Source organism: Ambystoma mexicanum, chromosome 2p (genome assembly GCF_040938575.1).
Source record: "Ambystoma mexicanum isolate Mex_15411 chromosome 2p, UKY_AmexF1_1, whole genome shotgun sequence".
Classification (NCBI taxonomy): Eukaryota; Metazoa; Chordata; class Amphibia; order Caudata; family Ambystomatidae; genus Ambystoma; species Ambystoma mexicanum.
Window position 1 is genome coordinate 423,915,402 of NC_090923.1, and position 19,111 is coordinate 423,934,512.

Sequence of the window (19,111 nt, forward strand, 5' to 3'; positions counted from 1 at the left end):
AGAGTGATTCATTTACAAACCCCAGAGAAAGTAATTGACAATATATAGGCTGGATGCAAACAATACCACCCGAGACTCTGCTGAGAGACCTGAAGTATATATTTTCATGGACTCTTGGTGGATTGTTTGGGTCAGGCAGCACCCCCTCCAGGCCATGCACATCACTGGTTAGTCCATGCCCAACATTCAGAAAACACTTGCTGTTGGAGTCCTCCTCAATTTCACATCCCATTTAAAGCACTGTCCAGAGTAATGTATTTCAGTTTGGGGATGTTGTCATCAGATTTACACAGATGTAGTGTTGACTATCATCATATTGGTGCATCTGAATGCCCTGATACATGTCCTAAAATGTCAAGGTATAGGTTGAGGTACAAATGAATGAACATCAGTTAAGCAGAATAGGAGGTGCCATCTGTTGATTGCGTCAAAGACGAATAAGAGGTGAAGAGTCTCGGGAGGATAGGTCAGGGGCAACATGCTTGTCTTGGAAGCAAGAGGACATGGAGCAACACAGGTTCAATCCCCGGGTCCACGCTTAGCCACTGGGTATTAAGCGCTTTATAAATAACATATCATATCATATCAAGATAAGTAATATGGCGTCTTTTTTTATTTCAAAGAGTCTAGTGATGTATGCTTGTGGCTTGGAATCTGCTGTTTATGTTGTTTTCGTCAGCTGATGCAAAGGATGATTTGATGCTATGCACTGCAGGAATTCCTTGTATGGGAGGTTGATGTAAGGCAGTAGTTATGTAAGTGTTGTGAACGTCCAAAATAATTGTCTTCATTTTCAGTAATGGTTAAGGAAAATAATGTATTAGTTTGCTTGCAAGACAAACAGACTGCATCCCAGCCATTAACCCATTCCCAGCCAACTGAGCCACCCCGCCTTGCAGAACTCTTATTTTCATAACTTCTAGGGCACTTAACCCTGAAATTTGGAAAACCACTTAAATAACCCCTGCGTCATGCTATTGCTGCCAAAAACACTATCCCTCATTGTTTAAACCCCGTAGTCCATCATTAGTGTTCATGTCGAGAGGTATTACCTGGCATTGCATTTCTGGGTAAACATGGCTTTTCAATTGCACTTCTGGTCTCATCCCCTTCATTTCAGGGCTGCTCCCCCTGATGACTTCAGCTGGTGAGGAGAGATCCATTGTCAGTCTGAGCCAGCATGACCCAATGGCTTTAGTTCGGCAGCCTTGCCCTAGTACACCTGAGCAGGCCAAAAGTACTCAGCTCTGTAGGTGGACACATGCAATCCACATCATGATAGGCAAGCTTTGCCTAGGTCAAACAGGGGCGACAGGGTTCCCTAACCAAAGTCCACTAGGAAGGACAAACACTAAGGTGATGAAACTAGTTGACATCATGATGGGCTGTAAATTGGAAAATAATCCCTTGCTCCTGCCACTTCCCTTCATATCGTGCCACCGTTCTGAGTTTGTATTTATTTATTTGTATTAATTCGGGGTCTGTGGTTTCTTCCACAGTTTCCTTTGACTTCAAATGTTTTTCTTGAGGATTGATGCTACTTGCCCGCACCCAAAAGGGGCTTGGAATGTGGATGTCCGAGGAAGGGACATATGATGCCCAATCAAAATAATAATAATATGAGGTTTTTACCCAGTGTTTTGTGTCAGAATTCTCTTGCTTCTGAGCACTGCAGTAATAGGTGTTATTATTATTAGAACTCAATAGATCAACCTCAGAAGGATGAAGGACTAAGTCGCCAGACTCTACATGAAGCCAGTTTCTTGGAAGCTGAATACAGACTTCTGGGGCAAGTGCTTATGCGAGCCTATGTTATGAGCTATAAAGGGGCCATCATGCTGAAACTGTTTTTCAATCTCTGCCCCTATCAAAGTCCAGAGATGTATGATGTGGGGTTTAGAATGAGCTGGAGTTGGTATGCGTGTGGGCTATTTTATCATGTTTAAATGTTTTATGGCATTGTTTGTAGATTTCAGGATATCCACCCCTCATTGGTTGTGATTTGTCCTATTTTCTTGTGGTTTTTTTATTGTTTAAAGTTCATTTGGTTGGCAAGCAAACTTTTCACACTAATACATATTTAATAATAATTATAACATAACATTATAAACTTTGCATATGTTAACATCTGAAAAATCCCATTAGAAAAGATAAAATACTGTTAAAAAAGTATAACAATCATATCCCACAAATACAATACATCCAATATACAATAAAATCACTAAAAACAAAATTCGTACCACCGTCAATATCCACAGGAACCTCATATTTTATCTCCAGATTTCCTTTCTTGCCTTTTTAAACTAGACTTATAGGGGTAAGTTTTCCCTGGGCTATTTTCCTGATATGCATAGTAGCAGCCGGAGTGCCTAGTGATTCGCCCCAAATAACATACTCCAGAACTGATCAGATGCATAATTTAGAATTTTTTTATATCTTCGTTGGTACAATGTTTCCAGTGCCTGGCACTGGGTCAAGACATGCCGGGCTGACTCAATAGCTTTCCCACAAAGTCGGCAGAGACTCCCCTCAAATGGAATCCCCATCCAGGCTCCTGTATTTTCCAAGACCAATATGGTCTGGAGCCTGAGAAAGGCAATACATTTAATAAGTCAAGGACATCGTCCTCTTATCAGGTATGATTTGGATATCCCTATAACAAAAGCCTGCTGCGTACATTGCTGAAACTTTCTCAAAGAGTTGAGATGAGTCATGGTGGATTCAATATCATATGCCTTTGCTTTGACCGGAATCCTGGCTATATTGTATTCCAACCAAGAGGTTGGGATAGGGGTCACCCCTATATCTTCCAGAAATTGCATCGTATGTTTTTCAAGATTAGCAAACCATTCACTCTTAGAATACTGCTGGGCGTGTAAACTGGACATAATGAGCAAGACGTCTGAACCACCAAGCTCAAACTTTATCCTGGTCCATAAATTAGCAGAAGCCAGTGACCAGGTAACTAACAATGATTGCACTCCCAGTTCCAGTCTAATTGCCTGTACCGGGGTGGAGGCTGATTAATCTATTATTGATCTTACTATTCTACCCTCCAATCTTCCCAAAGCGGCCACTCATTTCCATGGGAAGACCTCTTAGGCATATAGCATGGATGGAACTATGGAAGTCGTATAGGCCACTATCTTCACCTCCATACACCTTCCCCCTTGCACATCGATAGTTTTCCTTAGGACCAACCATTTTTTCCAAACTTTTTGGGTTACCTCCTCAAGGAGACAAGCACCTGTGAATTTGGTACTAATGACTGTTCCCAGGTACTTGTACACCAAAGTCCTTTCTACTCCTCCCCCCAAGGAACCATTTGCGCTTTTTGGTAGAATGGACCCCCTTCCCAAAGACCATCATTTTTGTTTTCTTAATGTTGGGTCTTAGTCCAAGAGTACATACGTACTCCGCCAATGCTTGCAATGTCCTTTGCAGGCCGATTTTTGTTCTGTCTAAGACCATAACATCATCCGCATACACAATGCAGACTAGGCCCTTGGTGCCATACTGCAGAGGGGGGAGTTCAAGATTTCACCCAGCTTCTTTGCGAGGAGGAAAAATAGAGATGAAATAGCAGGGGGGCCAATACACACCCCTGCTTCAAACACCTTATCGTTGGAATGGTGTCTGTTAATTCCCTGTCCTGCGAGAGACAGATTCGCACAACTGTAAAGCTATACAGGGCTTTAATGAAGTAGAGCAGTGATGGATCAATTTGCCACTCCTCCAAAATTTCCAATAGCTTGTCTCTCTGTCTCTGCACACTATCGAACGCAGAAGTGAAGTCTACAAAACAGGCATATAGTGCCTTATCTCATATAGTGCCTTATCTAGGATGAGCTGGGTATCTGAGATTAAAGGGACCAATGTCCAAATTGCATCTATTGTCGAGCATCCCTTCCTAAAACCAATTTTGTGGTAGCTCAGGAGTCCCTTGTCCACCACCCAGGCTAGAAGAATCTCCAAAAGGATACTTGCAAATATTTTTCCGTGACAATCCATCATGGCTAGTAGCCTATAATTTTCTAGGAGCTCGCGCTTACCCTTCTTAAAAACAGGGATTAGTATAGAACTTGTCCAGGACTCAGGAATTCCGCCAGTTTGGAAGATTTGCAGAAACATCTGTTTTAGAAGGGTGGCCCACAGTTCATGGTCATACCTTAATACCAAATTTGAGAGGCCATCCAGACCAACTGTAGCAGGTACCTTTAGTTGTCTAATTCTTGCCTCTAAATCTACCGTGTCTAGGTATTCACTGTCGTTGGTGTTCACCATAGATCTAGAGTTTAACTGTATACTGTGAGGGCCATCAAAGGTTTTCATTATATGGTCCACCCAATTAACTTCTGATACTGCCCCTAACTCCCTGCCTGTATTAGGATTAGTCTGAGTATTCCCTAGCCAGTGCCAAAATGTCCTAGAATCATTGGTCTGGATCAATCTATTTATATATCTCCAGCCATCATCCTTCAATGCAAACTTGTGGGCTTTAATCCATTTCTTATACCTGTTTTTCAAAATTGCTGCCTTGCTCTATTCTCTATTCCAGTATGGAGGGTGTTTTTAGCAATTCTTCGGAGGGCCGTATTTAGATCTCTCTTTCTACTAGCAAACTATGGGTCGTAACAATGACCCAGCTACGACGGGCACTTAGTGTAGTGACACTTTTAACGAGCGTATTCTTTACCAGTATTTCTTCCATCATCGGCCCAATCTTATCTTGAATCAGGGTCCTTATCCCCCGACTTTCTTGACCTCTCAGCTGGTCATTCAATCTTTTGATCCTACTTGCTGACCAACAAAGTCGATTACCACCAGCGTTTATCTCCAGCCTACCACTTAGCCTACTTCTGGCAGTTTGTGTGAGCTTGTTGACTGAAATTATCAACATGGAATGGTCACTAGCTTCAGTTGCCCTGACCTCTAACTGTGGATTTAACCTACTTGCCTGGGAATTAATAAATACAAAATCAAAATGGCTGTTCACCAGGCCATTTGACCAGGTAGTTGAATCAGAACCCACTGGCCCTTCCATAAATACCAAGTCAAACACAGCCATGGCTCTCAGCCATTCCACCGCCCTCACGCGCCACCTCCATTTATTGCTCGAGCAAAACCCCTCTCTTCTCTGTTGAGCCTGTGCACAGTCCACGTTGAAATCCCCTGTAATAAACAACAATGTACTAGGATGTTTAGTTAGCCAGGATCTCAACGTTGATATCAAGATATCCATGATTCCTAATAAATTGGATCCCCCTAGAGGGTCGTAAAGTGTTGCCACTAATATTGAGGGGCAGGATTTATCTGGGTTTCTGAGGATGGCTACCAAAGAATTTGGATGTGGCGGACCATGGTCTAATTCCACCAAATTATAAGGGTCTTGAGCACCAATGCATAGACCTCCTTTGGGTCTACCCATCAACAGGTAACTTTGCTAATCTGAACATCAGAGTGTAACCATCCATCATAAAAGGCTCACATAGACATGTCTTCATTGTTACCATGTTGCAGAGTAATGAACCCTGCCCTCGTGAATTCCAGGACAGCAACAAAAACCCAGTTGTATCGGGGCCCTTAGCTTCTCACTGGATTTGCTGTGGTATATTCTCCCAACTTCCCCTATGCCTCCGGGGGGCTAACATTGCTTCCCATTTCTTATTGCCAGAACCTTGTATCACGGGATATATCCCCTCCCCCTCCTCAACCTTCTGTCATTCAGGCACACACACCTAGATTTCAAATCCCAACTGTTTCAAGGCCCCAACATTTTTACATATTCTCTCCACCACCACAGGCGAAACCAATGTTGCCACTGCCCAACTATCCCAACTATCAAGTTTAGGCAGTTCAATTCTTGAAATATCCGTGATAGAGATCAGAGCTAAATCAGGGACCATACGGAGTAATTCCAAAAGCCATGTTCTGTTTAAAAAAAGGGCTGGAAGTGGTCATATTTTTCTCCACAAACTTGATGTGAGTCATATCCGCACACCAAGTTAGATCAGTCCTTTGAGCTTTATTGGTCTTAATCGATGGTCTCAATTGCTCCACTCAATCTGCCCATGTTAAAAAAGCGACCTCCTTATCAAGCTCAAATGCTACGGATGTTTTATTTATTCTTTTCAGGATTTGCATTTAGTCGCCTTCGGATTTAGCAGTGGATTTCCTTCCATACTTTTTGTCTGTGGCCCTAAAAAACTGCAACACTCCTTCTGGTTGCTGTTCGTCCCGGGTCTTAGTTCCTTCCCTGCTAAGTTCTTAGGCATACTGTTACCTTTTATTTGTCGAGGGGGCAGAGTTTTTGTGACCCAACCATCCATTGGGCCCTTAAGCAGGACCTGTCTTCTCTAGCCATCAGTAAAAGTATTTGTGGTGACATTGTCCCCTTTTCCTCTTAATTGCTGTTTTTGGTTTGGACTATTCTTAGACGCTGCCTCTTTAGCCCCTCCATAGGTGCTCCTGGCATTCTTAGGTGACCTTTTTATACGACTTGATTTTCTAGGAGGAGATTCTGGGGTAGTAAGCAGAGATAATTCAGCGCAAATAGCTTCCAAGCCCCCTCTATCAGACTCCGCCATCACATATGAACTTTCTTGCTCTATTGTCTTTGTCTTCGGAGAGGATGTGGCAGACACTATCTGATCCATCTTGTGGTTAGTCAATTCCTCATCAACTGATGGCATGGATTTTTTTGAAAACAGCAGCCATTCCCCCTACTCATTCTTTATACATTTTTGTTCCTCGGCCCTCTTGGCACATAGTTGGAAAAGCGCATCAATTTTTACTTCCAATCTTTCCAAGTCTTTTCTCTTGATAGGGGGTAAACTCCCTGCCTTAACCAGGGTCATTTCCCCTTCTCCACTGTCATCTTCTGGCTCTCTTTCCCCCAGAGCAGACTCAGAAGAGGTCATGTAGTTCTCTAAATTGGGGCTCCGAGAGAGGTTTCAGGACATCAGAATATCAGGGGTCAAAATCTGTCGGCGCCATAGAAGTGAGCCATTATTGTCAATATATATTATAGAGTCCTGTTCCATATCTCCAGTCAGAGAGAGGTTGTCCTCAGTATCAGCCAATACACTTCCCTGCTTGTCTGCCATAAAAATTACTTTATTTTCAACTGTGTTGACAGTGTTGTAGGGGCTAGAATTTTGGCCACCTTTTTTTTCCTGGGTGCTGCAGAAACTGCCAACTTGTTCAGGGTTGAATTCCTAATTCGTTTTCCTCTTGTTTTCATTTTTTGTTTTTTTTGTTTTGTTATATCAAGTTTCTTATTTTCCAGGTTATAGGAATCACAATCTTCTTTCTCAATGATTTAATGTATGTCCTTTCCCTATTCCCAGTCAAGGAAAGGATTCCCCAGCACCACTATCATTAGCAACAGTGAAGTTTCTGAGTGTATATACGCCTATCATACACCCGTCCTTAAATCCGTTGCTTGATCTCGGTGTGTGGTTACTACCTAGGGCTCCAACGTGATCTTCACAAAAATCCACCTCCAGAAGCCTACAGGCGGGACCAGTTAGTATGTGATGTTTTCAATCCCTTGATCCCCCACCCCAGCCACACCTACCAGCCGTTCAAAGTCGGCGATTTTACTGCAATAATCACCCACGTGGAGTGACTGCCCACTCTCCCCAAGTCAATCTGCTCCCAGGGCAACACCACACTTGTGTGCCCTGTATTTCAAAATATGGCTCTATTAAAATTATGGGAAGGAGATCACGCTAAGCAGGGTCATTAACCAGTGTTGCGGTCGTGTAGAGGGGCAATATTCCTTAAATGGCCCCCAAGGTACACACCGCTAGAGCTCTAGAGCACTAGAGAACTACGGCCGCCCAACTCCAACTGCTCACCTCCTCCTTCAGTATTTAATTTCCACGGCACCATGGCACCTCGACCACCACAGCAGCCTCGAGAGCCTCGGGTCGTCCTCTGGTGCTGCACCATGCACCGTATCCGAGGATAAGCAACCCTCCACCTACTCGATCGTTCAGCACTAGAGGAAGGAACGCAGAACCAAGTGGCCAACAAGTGTCAAGCCGCACAGCAGAGTGTCTCCCGAAACACTGTAGCACCAAAACACATGCAGCCGCTTCCGACACCAGCCACTTCCTCAACGCATGTTGTGTTTTTGGCCACACGCTAGGTTTAGAGTCCCTTTGCAGAGAGGGCCTGTTTTCCCCACATGCCAGTTAGCGGAATTAAGTGGGCGTTAGCCCATGTTAACATGAAATAACATTTGTGTTTTTGTGCTTTGACCATCTTCGGCTATCATTATTATCATTATTATCATTATTATTAGGGTAATTATTGAGTGCACACCTAGCTTCTAGAGAGGTTCTAGGGGGGTGAGGAGTACATGGTAAGGAAAGCAGAGATTCAAGTGACCAGGGTGCTATGAAAAGGTCAGGAGGTGGGCGTGCAACTTGGCAGCAAGCGATCTGCAAGCAGCAAGGGGAGATGACAGAGGGGAGGGTTAGTTGGTGAGTGGAGGGTGTGAGAACTTAGGTATTAGGGAGGAGCCATTTCTTGAGGAGGGGGTCTGAAGCTCCTTCCTGAACTCCAGGAGCAAGGGGGCGAGGTCTTGATGCTGTCATTGTAGTGCGATCTAAATAGGGAGGTTCAGTAGTTGATGGCAATCTTGCGGGGTGTTTGAGAGTTTGGCATGCTGCTAAGAGAGTAGCTTGGACACAGGAAAGCTACAGGGTTGGTACTGTGGCCGGACCAGAAGTTCTTTGCAAAGGATCTACAAATGGAAGACTCTTTGTGGAGGTGATCTGGTGATTTGCCTATTGATGAAGGCAGCGGTCAGGATATGGCATGCATGTTGTCTAATGGCTTCTGAAGCTTAAATGGATCCGTAGAGGTGTGCAAGTTAGCAACAGGATCTATTAATGCTGGGCTCCAATGTCTAGGGGTTGACAAGGATTGTGGGGTTGTTGCAACAATCACAGCTTTCACCCAAAGCAGACATTGCCTACAGGAATATGACAAACATCAGCGTGTTGCACTTTTAACAATTAGGTGGTAACATGCTTGCTGCTGCACCATGCACACACTGAATTGTCTGAGGATGCAACAGTCACATTATAACGTATCTGTCGGTGTTATTGGAGACATGATAAAAATACCACAAGGTATATTAGTTGTTTGTTTGGGTAGCAGCAGCTCGACATGTTCTGGGAAGGCTGCCTGTGCCCAAAGGCGTATGCGATGTCCCTTTAAAATTCAACCCCAAATTGTGTTTACAGCATTTGCTTTAGTTTATAGAATATTTCTTTTTCGCTAATGTCTAGATTGGTCATTCTGACACTGTTAGTTGGTAGAAAATACCCTCTCTGGCACTGTTTATTGCACACGTATAATTCTGGTTCCCTCGAAGATAAATATTTATGTTAAACCACCTCCCATGTGGCTGGCCAAAACTATTTTCATTTCATAAATATTATTCATAAAACGGAACCTCCAAACCCCAGCCTCGGGCATAAAATAACACAAATATTGCAAAGCAAATTACAGCACATCTTGGTGATTTGAACAGGTATTTTGCACTTCCAAACCAAGATTAGTCTGTTGAAAATCTATAAATCTCCACGGGCACACTGCATGCACTCTGCTTATCACTGCACACTGCCTGTTAGTTTAAGGCGTAGGTTTAAGTGCATGCAATGTTGGGCATCACTTAATTTTCTAAGTCAGCAATCCGTTATTGTGAACCTATATATATATATATATATATATGAATATAATCTGTTCAATTCAGTATTTATCAACGTTGTCTTCTCAGCACTCTTATGAGCCTGATTCTTTAAACTAGTGCATCAAAAACAGATGCTACCAATTCTTAAAGGGCATTGCTGGGCACACATCATACACGAAAACTTTCTGATGTGCTTTTCCCCTGCGTGTGCACTTGCAAAAACCATGGTATGATACTGTGCAATTTCACGCATTTCAGAAGGGAATCCTAATTTCAATTTCGGAATGTGAAACTATGGTATGCATCCCTCTGCGCCAATAGGAAAAAGGCACAGAAGGATATGCAATGTAGAGAGGAGTCATTTCTGATCCTTGTGCGTGCTTGATATGATATGATATGATAGTTTATTTATATAGCGCCTATACACAATGTGTTTCAAAGCGCTTCAAGGCAAGGGAGGGAACAAGGGAAAATACAGCCACATTCTTACAGGCCATGAACAGTAAGGATGTGAAATGAACTATCGTACTCGACCTGATGACATTTCAGATAGTACAAGAGCTAAGACATAGATAAGGAAGGGAGGGAGAGAGTGGGAAGGAAATGGAAACAGACAGGCGACTACCGTACTTGGCCTGACGACGTTTCTGGTAGAGCTGGAAAAAAACAAAAGGAGAGGGATGGGGGTGCAGAAAGGGAGGGAGGAATAAAACAAGCGACTATCATACTAGGCCTGTCGACATTTCAGATAGTGCTGGAGGGGTGGTCGGGAGGAAAAACAGTAATGGGAGGGTGGAGGAAACAGACGAGGTTGCTATCATATTAGGTCCAGGGACAATTCTGATAGAGTAAGTGCATAGAAGAAAGTAAGGGGAGGAGATAGGAAAAGGGAGAAGGGAAAGGAGGAGAGAACAGAGAGTAAGCAGTCAAAAAGAGTGGAGAAGCAAGAGTGGAGAGCAAATACAATTGCAGAAGTCAGTAGTAACACATAATGTTGCAAGCCAGGATACAAAATGAAGATGGGAACAGCATGATTCAGGGCCACCATGAGTACAAGATGCAAAGGAAGTCCAGCATGAGAGTTGAGAAAGAGTGACGCACTGTGAATGAATGAAGTCCATAAAAGTCAAATCCAGCATTGGAAAAAAGACGGTGATGGTGAATGAAGGTACCAGGTGGGCGGGGCTTGCTAAGTGGTGAAAAAGAGCAGCAGGCAAGAAGGCACCAGGTGGGTGGGGCTTGGGCCAGGTGACCTAGATCCACTTGCACCTGCTCCCCATCTGCAAAGGAAAAGAAGCTGGAGGGCTCCTTAAGTAGGGAAACAGAGCGCCAAGCAGGAAGGCACCAGGTGGGCGTGGCTTGCTAAGTGGTGAAAAAGAGCGGCAAGCAGCAAGGCACCAGGTGGGCGGGGCTTGCTAAGTGGTGAAAAAGAGCGGCAAGCAGGAAGGCACCAGTTGGGTGGGGCTTGCTAAGTGGTGAAAAAGAGCGGCAGGCAGGAAGGCACCAGGTGGGCGAGGCTTAGGCCAGGTGACCTAGATCCACTTGCACCTGCTCCCCAAATTCAAATGTGATGGTGACTATGAGCATGCAGGGAATATTAATTCTGTCCTGGGTATCATTAGCAAATAGCGAGCCCCTTATCGTCATGACTTTAGAGAGGAAAACGTCATGGCTACCATTGGATGGATCCAAGGATGATGTTATGCTCTGGAAGGAGAAATGGGGTGATACGAGGTCTTGGACAAACATAACAGAGCCCAGTTTCTGTTAGCATACTTCACGATCATGTTGCTGAAATGGATTTTTCCACCTGAGAAATTGCAGATAATCTAGATAAGGTTCATATCCTCTTTTAGTCGTGCTTTCCCAGTATATGGTTAGAGCGGAATAAGCAGGATTATAACTCAAAATATCCAAATCTACCTTGGCAGTTTCTTTTACACTACCCAGTATTTGTTCAGGACATACCCAGAGCTCGCTGTGACCTATTTCAGGCAGAGTGTAAGCCACAACAAAGACATCCCTCCAGAATGTCCTCACATCTTTGGCAGCCTCTCTATACTTTTGGAGTTCAGGTCACATGAGAGCTGCAATATGTCCTACAAGAGCCAATCATGTTTCGTCATGTATCAGGATTTTCGATGATCTAATTGCAGGTCATAGGTCTTTCTTTAAATAAACCATTCTCAATTATTCCAATGCTGTCACAGTTTGTATGCCCCCAGAGCTCTGCCCCAATCAGGCAGCCTGTCTCACTTGTGTTTTGTACACCTGCAAGAGTGAAGCCATATGCCGTCCCCTTAACCATATGAGAATTTGGTAATGCCTCTGCATTTCCGTGAGAGTGTTGCTCCAGCCCTAGTCATTTGTTGATCCCACGCAAAGATAATCATAGGAATTCACGTGTTCGATGTTTTCCTCTTCCATTGTTAACTCACAGCACCCTTTATTACTTTTTCTGTGCTATTAGCACCATGGCTGCCTCCCATACCGTGTCTGAGTCCGGTCTTGTTCAATGGGGACTTACCGGTGCATTCCGACCCTGGAGGGACCGGCAAATCCCCATTGAACAAACCATTCCCCATTCCCATTTGAGCCCCCATAGGGCTCAATGGGAAGTGGGCTAATAATGGGCTTGTGAATGGCAAGCCATTATTAGTGCCCTGGTCCCTTAGGGGGACCCGTAAGGGACGTGTGGTCAGACCACACGTTCCTTACGGTTCCCGCTAAGGGACTTCGGAATTGGGTGGTAAGGGATTACCAGCACCCGTCTCCTTACTGGTGCCGGTAATCCCTTACCTCCCAACTCATAATGACTCCCTTTGTTTTGCTAATGTTTATTGTCAAGCCCTCGTGTAATGCTGCAGTTGTTAGTTTTTCTATCCAGATGCAGTTTGCGAGATTAAAATTGCATCGTCTGCAAATAATAAAACTGGGTATCAATTCCCAGCAAGGGATGGGGCATCTGTTGGTGTGGCCAGGATTTAGTTTATTATCCCATTAAAAGATAGAGCATAAAAAGAGTAAAAGCCAGCACACGGCTCTGCCACACACATTTCTTAATTGGGATAATTATATTATAATAATTGTGCATTTATAGCGCGTTTAAAACCAACGAGTGGTCTCTAAGTGCAGGATCGGCATACGAACCTGTGTTGCGCTTTGTTGTCTTGCTTCCAAGCCAAACACATTGCCCCAGAGCTATTCTTCCTCCCCAAGCAGTGCTCCACCCCCACAATCCTCACTTAACTGTAGCTTCATTGTCCTTGGATAACAATAGTATGGCTGAGAGCCGAGCATGCGGATACCATAATCTTGCAGGGTTTCTCAGAGTCTTGAGCGTGGTATGCTATAAAATGCTGTACGTAGATCAAAAACAAAGGAAATATGTTAGCTTTTCTTAGAGCCACACATTTCTCAATTATCAGTGATATTCTGAAAGACTGATCTACAGTATTAATTCCATCTCTAAATCGTGCATGCCGATGGTCAATAAGACCAGAGCTAGTGACCCCGGGGTCGATTCACAGTCACCCTTCTTGTATAATGGCACTAGTTCGCCACACAGCCATGATTTGGGAGCCATGTCCGCACTGGTTACCACATTGAACCGTGGGTATAAGTATGGAGTCCATATCTGCGTTTCAGATTTAAATAGGTCACCTGGGATCTTATCAGGGCTTGGGGCTTTGCTAGACTTCTGCAACAAAATAGCCTCAGTGATCTCACTAATGGTGAATGTTAATGGAGAAGAAACCTGGGATGCATAAGGAGAAGTACCACTAAGTGGTAATACTGTTGTCTCTATGTCGAGATCACTGAAGTAATCATGCCAGCACTTTGCGCTGATGTTCTCTTGAATGCTACTTCCAAGGGTTGCTAGAGATACAGTCATCTATATTGCTACATTTCTTCCCATAGTTTGCCCCTATATTCGTTCTGTTCCTCATCTATAGTTCTTTTTATAAGTGAGTCTTACTTGCCTGAGCTCGCCTCTCCCTATACTGTTCATGGTTTTGGCACAGTAAATAAGTTCTTATTCACTTCTCTACACTCCTTGTCATACCAGGCAGTATTTTTTTCTAGTTGTCTTTCTAATCATTTTGGGAGAAATAGTTACATGATCCTTCGTGGTATTAATTATTATTGCAAAGGATTCTAGGACTTCCAGTTTCGATACATCATAGTTATCTAATACACGTCTAAATATGGTAATACCTGCTCTAGGTTTAAATGATCCCATTTTACAGACAATGGGCCTCATTACGAGTCCGGCGGTAGCCGTGCCGGTAATACCAGTAGGCTGCTGCCGGACTCATAGGGATCTACCGGCTCTGGACTTGCCAGAATCGCCGGGGCATTACAGCCTTGGTGGTCTGGTAATTCCGGAGCCGGCATTCCCTTACTCCCCATTCCCATTCCCATGGATGGCAGTGGAAACACTGGCACCATGCGGTAATGGTGCCGGTGTTTCCACGTCCGTGTGCGGCCGGTAGTGTTACGGCCGCCAGGTCAGATCTGGCGGGTGTAACACCACACAGCCACTTAACTCGGAGATAGTCGGTCCGGAAAATGGTGCTGGTAGGGTTTTACTGGCACCATTATATCCAGAGCGGCTAACTTGTAATGAGGCCCAATGAATGAAAGGTATGTTTTTTGGCAGAGTTGCAATTATGGAGGGTCTGTTGTACCTGAGACTGATTGGGGAATAGGATGTTGATCACTATGTTTTTGATGCGTGCAAGTGTACACAAGTCGGGCACGCTGCTCCAGTGTCTGATCGCTAAAACGGTTTGGTTTAAAGATGGTGTGATGGGTAAAAAGTGTTAACGGGTTCTTCCGGTTACCAGGTTTTAACTGGTAGAACCGTTACCTCTCCACTACTCCCTCATATGCCCTTCCTTCCACGAGCATGGCTGCCTGATTCACTGGTGTCACTGGCACCTTGGTGAGCAGCAAAGTCGAAGAAGCAGTTGCTACAATCCTCGGGATCCAGGTTGGTCTTTTTTAGTATATTTATTTTAGATTGTCTAGAAGCAGTCCATCACTTAATGGTGCATTAATAAATCTGGTGATTGATGGCAGATTAAGTCTACACAGTCTTTTATGACAGTCGATGGCCAAGGGTCTTCTTCACAGCTAGTAGGGCGAAGACTAAGAATAAAGGATTTATTATCTTGTGGGAGAAGTAGGTTAAAATCAAAGGAGTACTCTAAGTTGGGATCAGATGTAGCAGGTGTGAATGTAGGATATATAATCTTGTCCTGTTTGGTATGATCTTGTCTCAATGTTTACATCTTTCCTAAGTTATCATTTCTGATTTTAGTAATTTTATCAGAAAATTAGGCTTGGATCTGATTGCATCACAGTGATGAATGCCTTCCCATATTCGTATCAGTGGTGGATTCTGCTGCTCCTCTAAATGTTTGAACAGTTAGTCAATCTGCTGTGTCAAAATGAAAATTCTTTGCATGCATAATTGCCATTTTATATTTCTGTCTCTTTGGTTCAAGTGTAAGACTGTTTGATTAGGATTCCTCCTCCATTTTCGTTCCAGATTTCACACATTTTAAAATAAATTAGAAGGTTAGCTGAAAACCATTTTTATTTTAGTGTTTTAATATTAACTTCCTTCGCTACGAATGGTGCTAACTGAAAAGTGAGTTGGGAAAGGGTATCAAAGTACTTATTTGCAATATCTTGTGGGGTGGCTTCATCTTTAATCTGGGTATTAATTTCAAGTAGTCCGTCTCTTAGACTATTGTTACATTTTTCATGTTTCTGTAGGAAATGGATGTGGTGCCATTACAATAAGGGGAAGGCGATAGGGGCAGGTCTAGGTCAAAGAGAACTAGCACATGGTCTGACAACTCAACTGGTAATATCTGATCATTATTCGATAGTGCATTCTGGGCAATCACCCAATACAGGATTCAGCCTTTCATATGGATGGATTGTATTGGGCCGAAAGAGAAGTCAAGCTCTATGAGAGATGTACCAAAGAAGGTGGCTGCAAATCCTTGTGATCAATGAAATCCATATTAAAACCTTATTTATTCATTTATTTGTAAAGTGCCTCAGCACTCAGGCATCAGGGCGCTGTTGCGGAATCAGTTACATCCAAGTATGAAAGTGGACAAAGTAATAAATGCAAAACTCCCAAAGGTTCTTGGCCAGATACAAGAGGGAGGTTTGTTTGCCAGGTTTGGAAATGCATCTTCCAATTTGTCTATGCATCAAACCAGTGACTGGTTGTCCATTGACAGATGTACCATGCAGTTGGAGAACCTTTTTGTGAAACAGTGTACCACACATGACCAGGCAACAATCACCATAGAGATTCCTATGGAGTCCATTTCCCATAGTCAAGATGGGACCACACCTTGATTCACAACCCTCTAGACTTGCACTTGATTGGAACTAAAGTGCTGGGGAGAAAGCAAAAATGGCTTTGCTGTTCTATGCACCCACATGAAGAATCAACAAAGGCAATTCTTCTTTATCTTCTGTGGAAAGAGGAACCCAATTTAAATAACTGAAGTCCAATTTCGGTTTCGGAGGAGCCTTTAGTAGAAGGGCACTTGAAATACTGCTTACGTGGGTGCATAAAGGCTAAAATCTCAAGAGGAAATTGGTCAGTTATTGTTTTCTAATGGAATTGAAGTAAACGCTTTTGGACATTGAAGATATGTACAGTATAGTAAGACCTAAAGTCACCATCCCTCTCCTGGCCTGGGTATGTCTCTAACCGCACAGTCATCTCCATCTGGATATCATAGGTAGCTACTTAGTTCCCTAAGGGTAATTATTGAATGGTATCCATTGTCCTCCTATTCAACAAGAACATATTGCTAAGTGCGAAGAGGTACCCTCTTTATATCCTTTTTCGGTAGACAGTCTTAGCATATTGTGCCTTGCCTTCGAAAACTGAATCATTATTTTGGGAGCTTGTTGAGAAGGGATTTGAGTCAATTCTTATACAAAATGTTGTATCATCTGAAGGTCTCAATGATCCTGAGAAATGTAAGCATAGTTTTTAATGAAATAGTGAAGTCCACCCATTATTGGACGTGCTTGTGGAGCCATAAGAGAAGAACAAACCTTTGAGCAATCCAACTCTTCCTCTGTTGTCCTTGAAGCCAGTGGACCATAGAAGAATGGCCCATGTGGAGTAGGACTGAGGGGTTGGAAGGCTGAGTAAGAGGTTGGGATTCCCTAATTCTGCACAGGCTTCAGAAGCCTCAGGTGAAGGAGGTCTAGCCAGCTGTTTGTCCTCTAACTTTGAACACAACGTTGAATTAAAAATAGAGTAATGGATGCACCCATGGTACACAAGATAGAAGGATAGTGCTCCACCAAGTAAAGGGAGAGGACCCCCAGTGACCAAAATGGATTAAATGAAAATGCTCAATTCGAAGTACTTAGAAAAATATAAATATGAAACACGACACCTTATTTAGATCTTAGCCATTGAGCTAAGTGTGAAGAATTCAACACTACTCAACAAGGCAGACACATAATAATCTAAAGAGTAGAAACCCACTATGAGATACCATGAATAACATAATAAGGAGAACCTTAAAATCCATTTATAAATAGAACAATGATCCTTGTTTTTATTAGTCATATAAAAACAAGAATGAGAGAATCTAAAGGTATATGTTGCCTAATACATTTTTTTGGGGGAAAAAGCAAACCTTCACTCTATACTTGCAAGCAACATAGGCATAAGATTAAAATGAAAGAATTATAAGAATAGCCCAGTATGAAATAGTAGAGAGACTATCATATTAGAATTAAGTAGAACTACAATACCCAAGATAAAAGTAGTACCAGAGTGATCAGGGGATCACAAATGTCAAAGAATATCACACCCACATATAGAAAACGCAGAGGAAAAGTGTTTTTTTCTCCAAACTTCATATTCTTCACGTATATAGCGCAATAAACTGTGCAGTATGAATTGGCAGCCACATAAGTTTAGAGAAAGAATGCCATGCTAAAATCCAGAGGAACTACAACTTCCAAGATAAATGCAGTTCTAGAATGAATAGGAAGTGAAATAATTTAGGCAGTAAACGGTATGCCCATATAAGGATAAGGTCAAAGCACAGCAGTTTTCTCCCAAGCAACAATGCCGTCAAACTGGCAGATACGATTATAAGGTAAGAAGGAAGGACATTTATGTCCCTCCATGCTAGCTGAGGAGTGCTTTGAATTGACTTTCCACTTGCTAGATGAAGATAAATGTGCATAGAGAAACACTTCAAAATCTGCTTTGAAGAAAGAACAAGTGATTACAGGTATTTTCTTATGAACAAGTAGATGTTAATTTGTTGCATTCATCACTAAAAGTAAATAGGAAGTTAAACTAGTTTGCCTATTTCTTTGCCCTCAGAAGAAGAATATATGTATAACGAATGTATGAAAATGAAGAGGGAAATTATAAACAACTGTATGAGGTGTAGCAGAAAAAATGCAAACATTTGAATTGTTAAAATTTCCCATTGAGAGTCAATGAATAATATGCATAAGTGTCCCATTTATTGGTAAACTATACACATTAATGTTTTAGAAAACCAAAGGAAAGTCATGATTTTTGGAAAGTCTATACATTAGTTAGATACTGATGCATTATTATTAATCTTTACAGAGAGAAGGGGATAAAGGAAGGAGAAAATAAATGGATCAGTGACATTATCTAATAGTGACACTATCAACTCAACCTCCTGAACAGAATGTGAAGCAACGAATAAGGCCCCTGAAGAATGTCTGCGCATCAAATGCGATTTCCAGACAGAAACATGTACATATAGGGCTCCCAGAATATGAAGATTCCTATCAGTACATACAGAACAAATTGGGTGTTAATGTGTTATGAATTTTTAGCCGAGTGGACAGATGAGATATAATGTTATGCATCAAAACATATGGATAGGATTATGACATTTTTTTTAAAGATAAATTAGTCAATTATGCACAGTGTGTCTAGGTGCACAAGAGCACTTTAGATGTTGAGCAATGTAATTACTTACCACTTTAAATATTTAGCACTTTAAGAGAATATTTGTATTCATAACCTTTGTCTTTTAGTGAGAACATTTGAATGTATGACTATGTATATGGATATTGTTCTATAGGAGGCATACTAAAAGTAAGATTCTAATAAATAATATAAAAGAATGATTTATGTAAATATGAAATGTTTCTTCATTAAAATGATTTTTGTTCTAGAAATGGCTATAATTAAGTGAATTTAAATGTGTTCACTTTTCACTGTAGCATTATGTACTGCTCATTTAACCCCATTGATCATGTATATATTGTATGTCTATAGGCGGGTAAGTGATGTGGGATAAGGTCGTAGCCCTGATTGAATTACGAGTCTGCGTCAAGGCATCA